General features: G+C 48.0%; 1 protein-coding gene across 2 annotated transcripts in view; it reads right to left on the reverse strand.

Annotated features, from left to right (window-relative positions):
- The window catches only part of SLC12A8 (solute carrier family 12 member 8), a 29588-nt gene extending 21113 nt beyond the window's left edge, over positions 1-8475 (reverse strand). For both annotated transcript variants that reach the window (XM_072122135.1, XM_072122133.1), the window contains exon 1: positions 8272-8475. The gene's annotated coding sequence lies outside the window, so the exon portion shown is untranslated. The remainder of the gene's footprint in view (positions 1-8271) is intronic.
- Between the last annotated feature and the right edge of the window lie 3510 nt (positions 8476-11985).

Raw genomic sequence — 11985 nt, forward strand, 5'->3', positions numbered from 1 at the left:
TGGCACTGCCCACACACCAGACACACCAACACCGGCCGCCTCCCACACACCGGGCATACCGACATCGGCCCCCGCCCACACAACGGGCGCACCAGACACCGGCCCCCGTCCACACAACGGGTGAAGCAGATACCGGCCCCCGCCCACACAACGGGCACCCGACACCGCCCCCAAAACCCCCCTCCCCGCTCACACAATGGGCACCCGACACAATATTGAGGAAAAAGGAGCAGGAAATATCCCATATAATATGTAGACCCAGGTATTGAAATCCTTCCACCATTTGTAGGCTGCAAAACTCAGAACCCCATCCATAGCCCTACCTATGGCATCAGAAAGGACTTATCCCAATTACTGATGAGGCCAGAGAAGTCTCCAAACCCATTTATAATTGAGATGTCCCTAGGAAGTTAAGCAGCAGGGTTAGCCATGTATGACACTACATTATCGGCATATAGTCTAATTCCATTTTGTGGTGCTCCAACACGTAACCCCTAAAGAGCAGCATCTAGGAGAATCCGGACGGCTAGGGGCTCCATTGCAATTGAAAACAGGAGCTGTGAGAGGTGAGGACCCCTGGCTGGTCCTTCTATGGAGGCGAAAGGAGGGGGAGGGCAAACATTTACCGGAACCTTGGCAGTGGGGGAGCAGTACAGTATAGACACTCACTTGAGGTACTTAGGCCCGAATATTATCAGACGTGCATCTGCCAGGAATAAAGCCCGGCTGATCTGGATGTATAATTTCTGTTATTACTCTACTCAAGCCATTGGCCAGGATTTTAGATAATACTTTATAATCATTATTGAGGAGCGAGATGGGCCCATACCAGCCACAATCCTCTGGGTCCTTTCACGGCTTCAGCAACACCACAATAGTGACATCATTAAGGGTGGACGGGAGGCAAATGCCGCCCGGTATATAGTCAGTAGGTGGGGAGACCAATACCTTACCCTTGGACATACACTCACAGGCCACTTTATTAGGTACACCTGTCCAACTGCTCCTTAACACTTAATTTCTAATCAGCCAATCACACGGCGGCAACTCAGTGCATTTAGGCATGTAGACGTGGTCAAGACAATCTCCTGCAGTTCAAACCGAGCATCAGTATGGGGAAGAAAGGTGATTTGTGGCCTTTGAACGTGGCATGGTTGTTGGTGCCAGAAGGGCTGGTCTGAGTATTTCAGAAACTGCTGATCTACTGGGATTTTCACGCACAACCATCTCTAGGGTTTACAGAGAATGGTCCGAAAAAGAAAAAACATCCAGTGAGCGGCAGTTCTGTGGGCGGAAATGCCTTGTTGATGCCAGAGGTCAGAGAATGGGCAGACTGGTTCAAGCTGATAGAAAGGCAACAGTGACTCAAATCGCCACCCGTTACAACCAAGGTAGGCAGAAGAGCATCTCTGAACGCACAGTACGTCCAACTTTGAGGCAGATGGGCTACAGCAGCAGAAGACCACTCGGGGTGCCACTCCTTTCAGCTAAGAACAGGAAACTGAGGCTACAATTTGCACAAGCTCATCGAAATTGGACAGTAGAAGATTGGAAAAACGTTGCCTGGTCTGATGAGTCTCGATTTCTGCTGCGACATTCGGATGGTAGGGTCAGAATTTGGCGTCAACAACATGAAAGCATGGATCCATCCTGCCTTGTATCAACGGTTCAGGCTGGTGGTGGTGGTGTCATGGTGTGGGGAATATTTTCTTGGCTCTCTTTGGGCCCCTTGGTACAACGCCACAGCCTACCTGAGTATTGTTGCTGACCATGTCCATCCCTTTATGAGCACAATGTACCCTGTAACATCTGATGGCTACTTTCAGCAGGATAATGCGCCATGTCATAAAGCTGGAATCATCTCAGACTGGTTTCTTGAACATGACAATGAGGTCACTGGACTCAAATGACCTCCACAGTCACCAGATCTCAATCCAATAGAGCATCTTTGGGATGTGGTGGAACGGGAGATTCCAGCACCTTGTTGAATCTATGCCACGAAGAACTGAGGCAGTTCTGAAGGCAAAAGGGGGTCCAACCCGTTATTAGCATGGTGGACCTAATAAAGTGGCCGGTGAGTGTAGATTGAAGAGTTTCAGTGATCTCCTCTTCAGTTATGGGGGCTTCTACTAATTGAACGCTCTCGGGGGGAGAGGACGGGAAAAGTCATCCAGCTAATATTCACCTAGTTCAGTGGGAGAATTTAGATGTATATAGTTCCCTATAGAAGGCAGCAAATTCGGATAGAATATCTGCAGAAGACGATACTGTTAGGCCTGCTGTAGATTTAATACATAATATTCAACATCCCTGTTCACAACTCTGCGATTCCCCCACTCATAATGAGGGAAACATACTCGATTTGGTTTTCTCCCGACTTTCTTCAATATCTAATTTTACCAATTCTTCCTTTCCACTTTCAGACCATAATCTCCTTTCTTTTACTTTCAATAATCCTTCACCTTCTCAGAATCCTTCTCTCTGACCGCACTTCCAGTGTCTCCTTTTCTGGATCTTTCTCTTCTCCTCTCAGTGTCGGGGTTCCTCAGGGCTCAGTCCTAGGTCTTCTCTTCTCTCTCTATACTGCCCCCATTGGACAAACCATCAGCAGATTTGGTTTCCAGTATCATCTTTATGCTGATGACACCCAGCTATATACTTCTGCACGTGACATCACCCCTGCCCTAATCTAGAACACTAGTGAATGTCTCTCTACTGTCTCGAACATCATGTCCTCTCTCTTCTTGATACTTAATCTTTCTAAGACTTCTCATCTTTCCACCATCTACTAACTTACCCAACCCTGACCTCTCCATCTCGGTCTGTGGGATCTCTATAGCACCGGGACAAAAGCCGCTGTCTTGGGGTTGTGCTGGACCCTGACCTCTCCTTTATACTGTATATTCAATCTCTTGCCAGATGCATCTCAGAAACATCTACAGAATCCGGCCGTTTCTGACAATTGAAACTTCTAAAATGCTAATTGTTTCACTTATTCACTCTGGTCTAGACTCCTGTAATTCCCAACTAATCGTCTTCCACTCGCTAAACTCTCACCTCTACAATCTATTCTTAATGCAGCAGCCAGGCTTGCCTTTCAGACCAAACGCTACACGGATGCCTCCAGTTTGTGCCAATCACTGCACTGGCTGCCTGTCTCCGTTCGCATTCACTTTAAAATAATAGCACTCATCCACAAAGCTCTGAATAATGCTGCACCTACATACTTCTCTTCTCTATCGCCCTTTTGCTCTTCGATCTGCCAGTGATATTAGATTAATCTCTACCTTAATTCAAACCTCTCATACACGTCTCCAGGACTTCTCCTGAGCTGCACCAATTCTCTGGAATGACCTTCCCTGGACTATCAGACTAATACCAACCCCCAATGTTTCAAACATGCTCTTAAAACCCATCTCTTTAGGCAGATCTATCACACTCGCAAACTGAATGAGACGTCAACTCTCCCTTTACTTATCCATCCTATGTCCTATCTCCCATCTGTTATCTAGCAAACAGCAGATATTTCCCAAGCTCCAGGCTTCTCTGCAGTCTTTTTCACCTTGGACCCTGTAAATAAGATGGCGGCTGAGGGCTGGTTCAAGCCGCAGAAGTTTTATATATTACATTTTTTATTGAATTATTTTATATTGCTCCCTTAAAAAGAATGGCTGGACCATTCTGCAGCCTCTTGTGTCAACCCCCCCCCCCTTCCCCCAGAGTGTAAGCTCTTGTGTCCCCCCCTCATCCTCATAGACTGGAAGCTCTTGTGTCCCCCCCTCATCCTCATAGACTGGAAGCTCTTGTGTCCCCCCCTCATCCTCATAGACTGGAAGCTCTTGTGTCACCCCCTCATCCTCATAGACTGGAAGCTCTTGTGTCACCCCCTCATCCTCATAGACTGGAAGCTCTTGTCTCACCCCCTCATCCTCATAGACTGGAAGCTCTTGTCTCACCCCCTCATCCGCATAGACTGGAAGCTCTTGTCTCACCCCCTCATCCGCATAGACTTGAAGCTCTTATGTCCCCCCCCCCCCTCATCCTCATAGACTGGAAGCTCTTGTGTGTCCCCCTCATCCTCATAGACTGTAAGCGCTTGTGTCACCCCCTCATCCTCATAGACTGGAAGCTCTTGTCTCACCCCCTCATCCGCATAGACTGGAAGCTCTTGTGTCCCCCCCTCATCCTCATAGACTGTAAGCGCTTGTGTCCCCCCTCATCCTCATAGACTGGAAGCTCTTGTGTCACCCCTCATCCTCATAGACTGTAAGCTCTTGTGTCACCCCCTCATCCTCATAGACTGTAAGCTCTTGTGTCACCCCCTCATCCTCATAGACTGTAAGCTCTTGTGTCACTCCCTCATCCTCATAGACTGTAAGCTGTTGTGTCACCCCCTCATCCTCATAGACTGTAAGCTCTTGTGTCACCCCCGCATCCTCATAGACTGGAAGCTCTTGGTCCCCCCTCCCTCATCCTCATAGACTGTAAGCTCTTGTGTCACCCCCTCATCCTCATAGACTGTAAGCTCTTGTGTCACCCCCCTCATCCTCATAGACTGTAAGCTCTTGTCTCACCCCCCTCATCCTCATAGACTGTAACCTCTTGTGATCAAGGTAGTATTTTCAAATTGCAGCTCTCCTGCCGTCTGGCATACTGAAAAGTAATGGGGGTCATTTACTAAGGGCCCGATTCGCGGTTTTCCGATTTGTTACCCGAATATTTCCGAGTTGCGCCGATTTTCCCTGGGATTTTGGCGCACGCTATCGGTTTGTGGTGCATCGGCGCTGGCATGCACGTGACAGAAATCGGGGGCGTGGCCAAACGAAAACCCGACGGATTTGGAAAAACCGCCGCATTTTAATAAAAAAAAATTGGTCGCACGGGCCACTCACATGCACCACGATGAAGACTATGAACTCCGGGGCACCTATAGCCCCGTTCCACTGCATATGCCCAAGAGTATTGCCTAAGAGTACACACGTACCACTAGGCGCCTGCCATAACGTGACACTAGCGCACAGGGGGAGGTCCTCGGCCCAAATGCACATGTGTTTCCAGGGAAACACATGCGGATAAGCCAGTCGCATGCGTTTCTCTGGAAACGCATGTGCGTTTGAGCCGGAGACCGCCCCAGTGCGCTAACGTCGCGTTATGAATGGACGCCTAGCGGTATGTGTGACCGCACTAATTCAGCTGGTCTTTGGCGTTCGGAAGCCCACAATGGCTCCAAAGCTCGACCTTGCGTGATAACTCTCTAAGGGTGCGTTCACACTTTGCAGTTAAAACTGCATCGCAATCAGCTTTGAGGTGGTTTTAGGTGCAGTTTTGTCAATTGAACAGGTGAAAGACATGAACTGAACGAGTGAATTTGATTTTGAAATGGGGGAAACCTGCTCCACAAATGTCACTCACCCGTTCAGTTCATGTCTTTCACCTGTTCAATTGACAAAACTGCACCTAAAACCACCTCAGAGCTGATTGCGATGCAGTTTTAACTGCAACGTGTGAACGCACCCAAAGATTATCAGGAACATCTGCTGTTCTGTCATCCAGGTCAGAAATACGGGTTTCGGCATTGGATACCCTCTCTTTGAGATTTTGGAGGTCCTGACGGAGCAAACATCAACCCTCACTTCATAAATTTTCATCAAATTTCTTGATTTCTAGTTTCGCTGTCAGAAGCTGTTGTGACACTTCCTTCAGAGTAGGCGCAGCTTACACAGAGGTCGCAGAAGACGTGGCTGATGCAGGGGATGCTGCTGCAGAACATCGCTCTGAGTTGGGCCCTGCTGATTGGAGACGCAGGCAAACCTTTTCAGCTTTTCCACAGCTGACAAGGCCTTAGAGAGACCCATATAACACCTGAGTGCTACCACGCTTTTCTCTCAGATGGTACAAGATTTTAGCCAAAACCCAGGGAGACACAGGGTAAATTATAGGATGATGGCGAGATGCTGGAGGGGTGCTGTCACTCACATCAATGATTAATCACGAGACCTCTGATGCATGGAGATAATCCGCCCACCAACACTATTGACCTGATGTTAGAGTATCAGGGTGTGGTATTTGGCTGCCAGCAAAGGAACTGGGCATAGAGTACACACTGGAAAGAGAAACACAGCAGCAATCCGGTCCATGGCCCATCAGAACTACAGGGAGAGGCTCCAGGTCACCTCCCCTGAAGCAGTGAGACACTTTAGTCTGGGGCTTCTGAGGCCTAGTAGGCCGCAATGGATCTGTGGGAGGATGAAAGCCAGCGGAGTGGAGCCGCCGGGGACCACAGCTAGGCGATGCCCGGGCTTCAGGCCTCGAGTAGGCCTCACCCGAAACAACACCCCCCCCCCCCCTCAGGCCTGGGAGCTTACCCTTTGCTCCGGCGAGGCAGCGGTGGAGGGAGGCAGGTGATAGGTGTATATACAGGGGGATATACCAGGTGACAGGTGTATATACATTGTATACAGGGGGATATACCAGGTGACAGGTGTATATAAAGTGTATACAGGCGAGTATAACAGGTGACAGGTGTATATACAGGGGGATATAACAGGTGACAGGTGTATATACAGTGTATACAGGGGGATATAACAGGTGACAGGTGTATATACAGTGTATACAGGGGGATATAACAGGTGATCGGTGTATATGTAGTGTATACAGGGGGATATACCAGGTGATCGGTGTATATGTAGTGTATACAGGGGGATATACCAGGTGTATATGCAGTGTATACAGGGGGATATACCAGGTGTATATGCAGTGTATACAGGGGGATATACCAGGTGTATATGCAGTGTATACAGGGGGATATACCAGGTGTATATGCAGTGTATACAGGGGGATATACCAGGTGTATATGCAGTGTATACAGGGGGATATACCAGGTGTATATGCAGTGTATACAGGGGGATATACCAGGTGTATATGCAGTGTATACAGGGGGATATACCAGGTGTATATGCAGTGTATACAGGGGGATATACCAGGTGTATATGCAGTGTATACAGGGGGATATACCAGGTGTATATGCAGTGTATACAGGGGGATATACCAGGTGTATATGCAGTGTATACAGGGGGATATACCAGGTGTATATGCAGTGTATACAGGGGGATATACCAGGTGTATATGCAGTGTATACAGGGGGATATACCAGGTGTATATGCAGTGTATACAGGGGGATATACCAGGTGTATATGCAGTGTATACAGGGGGATATACCAGGTGTATATGCAGTGTATACAGGGGGATATACCAGGTGTATATGCAGTGTATACAGGGGGATATACCAGGTGTATATGCAGTGTATACAGGGGGATATACCAGGTGTATATGCAGTGTATACAGGGGGATATACCAGGTGACAGGTGTATAAACAGGGGATATACCAGGTGACAGGTGTATATACAGTGTATACAGGTGGGTATAACAGGTGTATATACAGTGTATACAGGGGGATATAACAGGTGACAGGTGTATATACAGGGGATATACCAGGTGACAGGTGTATATACAGTGTATACAGGTGGGTATAACAGGTGACAGGTGTATATACAGTGTATACAGGGGGATATAACAGGTGACAGGTGTATATACAGGGGGATATAACAGGTGACAGGTGTATATACAGGGGGATATAACAGGTGACAGGTGTATATACAGTGTATACAGGGGGATATAACAGGTGACAGGTGTATATAAAGTGTATACAGGGGGATATAACAGGTGATCTGTGTATATGCAGTGTATACAGGGGGATATAACAGGTGACAGGTGTATATGTAGTGTATACAGGGGGATAAAACAGGTGTATATGCAGTGTATACAGGGGGATAAAACAGGTGTATATGCAGTGTATACAGGGGGATAAAACAGGTGTATATGCAGTGTATACAGGGGGATATAACAGGTGCATATGCAGTGTATACAGGGGGATATAACAGGTGTATATGCAGTGTATACAGGGGGATATACCAGGTGACAGGTGTATATGCAGTGTATACAGGGGGATATACCAGGTGACAGGTGTATATACGGGGGATATACCAGGTGACAGGTGTATATACAGTGTATACAGGTGGGTATAACAGGTGACAGGTGTATATACAGGGGATATACCAGGTGACAGGTGTATATACAGTGTATACAGGTGGGTATAACAGGTGACAGGTGTATATACAGGGGATATACCAGGTGACAGGTGCATATACAGGGAATATACCAGGTGACAGGTGTATATACAGGGGATATAACATATGTATATACTATGTCTACCTTGCCGCAGGTGTGTGTACAAGTCGTGCAGGTATCGCAGCTGGTTACCCCGGGTGTCTCCCTCTCACCCGCTTCTCTGTGTCGTTTTCCCGGGATCTGCCACGTGTTACCTCCCTGGTCACTCCGCAGCCCGACCCGACACGCCCCGCAGGCCACGCCCCTGATCCTTGCCTCCTGTGCACACTGCAGAGGAGAGGACATCGCGGCTCTCAGCAGCGGCCTGCAGTACCGCACTGAAAAACAGGAACTCGCGGCTTTACGTCCGGTTATGATGCAGAATAACGCATCACATGGGATCTCACCCTCCGGCAGCATTTACTATGGCAAACGAGACCTCGGGGACTGTTCACATGGAACGGATTATTCTCTCCGTGAGACTGTTTGTGGGTTAAACAGCATAAAAGGGAAAAACGCACAGATCTGTCCTGTGTGAAGAAAGCCTGATAATACGGGGTATGGCCTGGTGTGGACAGGGTGAATATAAGGGGTGTACAGGAGAGTCCAGGTATGTACAGGGTTAATATAAGGGATGTACAGGAGAGTCCAGGTATGTACAGGGTTAATATAAGGGATGTACAGGAGAGTCCAGGTATGTACAGGGTTAATATAAGGTGAGAACAGGAGAGTCCAGGTATGTACAGGGTGAATATTAGGTATGTACAGGTGAGTCCAGGTATGTACATGTGAATATTAGGGGTGTACAGGTGAGTGCAGGGTGAATATTAGGGTGTACAGGTGAGGGCAGGGTGAATATTAGGGGTGTACAGGTGAGTGCAGGGTGAATATTAGGGTGTACAGGTGAGTACAGGTTGAATATTAGGGGTGTACAGGTGTGTGCAGGGTGAATATTAGGGGTGTACAGGTGTGTGCAGGGTGAATATTAGGAGTGTACAGGTGAGTGCAGGGTGAATATTAGGGGTGTACAGGTGAGTACATGGTGAATATTAGGGTGTACAGGTGAGTGCAGAGTGAATATTAGGGGTGTACAGGTGAGTGCAGGGTGGATATTGGGGGTGTACAGGGTGAGTGCAGGGTGAATATTAGGGGTGTACAGGTGAGTACAGGGTGAATATTAGGGGTGTACAGGTGTGTGCAGGGTGGATATTGGGGGTGTACAGGGTGAATATTAGGGGTGTACAGGTGTGTGCAGGGTGAATATTAGGGGTGTACAGGTGAGTGCAGGGTGAATATTAGGGTGTACAGGTGTGTGCAGGGTGAATATTAGGGGTGTACAGGTGTGTGCAGGGTGAATATTAGGGGTGTACAGGTGTGTGCAGGGGGAATATTAGGGGTGTACAGGGTGAATATTAGGAGTGTACAGGTGTGTGCAGGGTGAATATTAGGGGTGTACAGGTGAGTACAGGGTGAATATTAGGGGTGTACGTGAGTACAGGATGAATATTAGGGGTGTACAGGTGTGTGCAGGGTGAATATTAGGGTGTATAGATGTGTGCAGGGTGAATATTAGGGGTGTACAGGTGAGTGCAGGGTGAATATTAGGGTGTACAGGTGAGTGCAGGGTGGATATTGGGGGTGTACAGGGCGAATATTAGGGGTGTACAGGTGTGTGCAGGGTGAATATTAGGGGTGTACAGGTGTGTCCAGGGTTAATATTAGGGTTGTACAGGTGAGTGCAGGGTGAATATTAGGGTGTACAGGTGTGTGCAGGGTGAATATTAGGGTTGTACAGGTGTGTGCAGGGTGAACATTAGGGTGTACAGGTGTGTACAGGGTGAATATTAGGAGTGTACAGGTGTGTGCAGGGTGAATATTAGGGGTGTACAGGTGAGTGCAGGGTGAATATTAGGAGTGTACAGGTGAGTGCAGGGTGAATATTAGGAGTGCACAGGTGAGTGCAGGGTGAATATTGGGGGTGTACAGGGTGAGTGCAGGGTGAATATTAGGGGTGTACAGGTGAGCGCAGGGTGAATATTAGGGGTGTACAGGTGAGCGCATGGGGAATATTAGGGGTGTACAGGTGAGTACAGGGTGAATATTAGGGGTGTACAGGTGAGTGCAGGGTGAATATTAGGGGTGTACAGGTGAGTGCAGGGTGAATATTAGGAGTGTACAGGTGAGTACAGGGTGAATATTAGGAGTGTACAGGTGAGTGCAGGGTGAATATTAGGGGTGTACAGGTGAGTGCAGGGTGAATATTAGGGGTGTACAGGTGAGTGCAGGGTGAATATTAGGGGTGTTCAGGTGAGTGCAGGGTGAATATAAGGGTGTACAGGTGTGTGCAGGGTGAATATTAGGGGTGTACAGGTGTGTGCAGGGTGAATATTAGGTGTGTACAGGTGAGTGCAGGGTGAATATTAGGTGTGTACAGGTAAGTACAGGTGAGTACAGGGTGAATATTAGGGGTGTACAGGTGAGTGCAGGGTGAATATTAGGGTGTACAGGTGTGTGGAGGGTGAATATTAGGGGTGTACAGGGTGAATATTAGGGGTGTACAGTTGAGTGCAGGGTGAATATTAGGGGTGTACAGGTGAGTACAGGGTGAATATTAAGGGTGTACAGGTGTGTGCAGGGTGAACATTAGGGGTGTACAGGTGAGTGCAGGGTGAATATTAGGGGTGTACAGGTGAGTGCAGGGTGAATATTAGGGGTGTTCAGGTGAGTACAGGGTGAATATTAGGAGTGTACAGGTGTGTGGAGGGTGAATATAAGGGGTGTACAGGTGTGTGGAGGGTGAATATAAGGGGTGCACAGGTGAGTGCAGGGTGAATATTAGGGGTGTACAGGTGCATTTTGGATGCGTTTAAAGACGCCACTTAAACAAGCAGCCTGAGGGTGAAGACACACATGGCGTTTTTGGGCCGTTTTTACTTAGTGCGTTTTCAGATCGTTAAAAACGCATGCGTTAAAAAACGCATCCGTTTTTTAAAAACGCATGCGTTTTTTGAAAACGCATGCGTTTTTGTCCGTTTTTCATTGCGCAATTTCGGAAAAACGGACAAAAACGGATGCGTTTTCAAAAAACGCATGCGTTTTTTAAAAACGGATGCGTTTTTTAACGCATGCGTTTTTAACGATCTGAAAACGCACTTAGTAAAAACGGCCCAAAAACGCCATGTGTGTCTTCACCCTGAGGGTGATGACCGGCCTGAGGCCGCAGGGAGAAGCTCCACAGCGTCAGACCAGATGTCAGAAGATCCAGGATCGGAAACCGGGGGCAACTGAGATTGTGTCCTCCAGAACTGAGAGACAGACTGGAATTCTATCTGTGAGAGGCTGGATTTGTGTTAATAACAGTGAATTAGAGAATGTGATAATTTATTATCCTGAGTACATACAAGAAACTTATCTTCTTGAGAGGAAAACCCCTTAAGCAATGGAGGCCTTGGTTTGGAGTCATCCAAAAAATTAAATTGGAAAACACACTACAGGCTGATCCAACTGTGATGTAATGTCTGTAGAACAAGAAAGAATGGGGGTCATTTACTTTCCGATTTGCGCCGATTTTCCCTGAATTGCTCAGTATTGTGTGTGGCCCCCATGTACCTGTATGACCTCCCTACAATGCCTCGGCATGCTCCTGATGAGGCTCAGTATTGTGTGCGGCCTCCACGTGCCTGTATGACCTCCCTACAATGCCTCGGCATGCTCCTGATGAGGCTCAGTATTGTGTGCGGCCTCCACGTGCCTGTATGACCTCCCTACAATGCCCTGGCATGCTCCTGATGAGGCTCAGTATTGTGTGCGGCCTCCACG

This window comes from Engystomops pustulosus, chromosome 8 (assembly GCF_040894005.1).
Source record: "Engystomops pustulosus chromosome 8, aEngPut4.maternal, whole genome shotgun sequence".
NCBI lineage: Eukaryota > Metazoa > Chordata > Amphibia > Anura > Leptodactylidae > Engystomops > Engystomops pustulosus.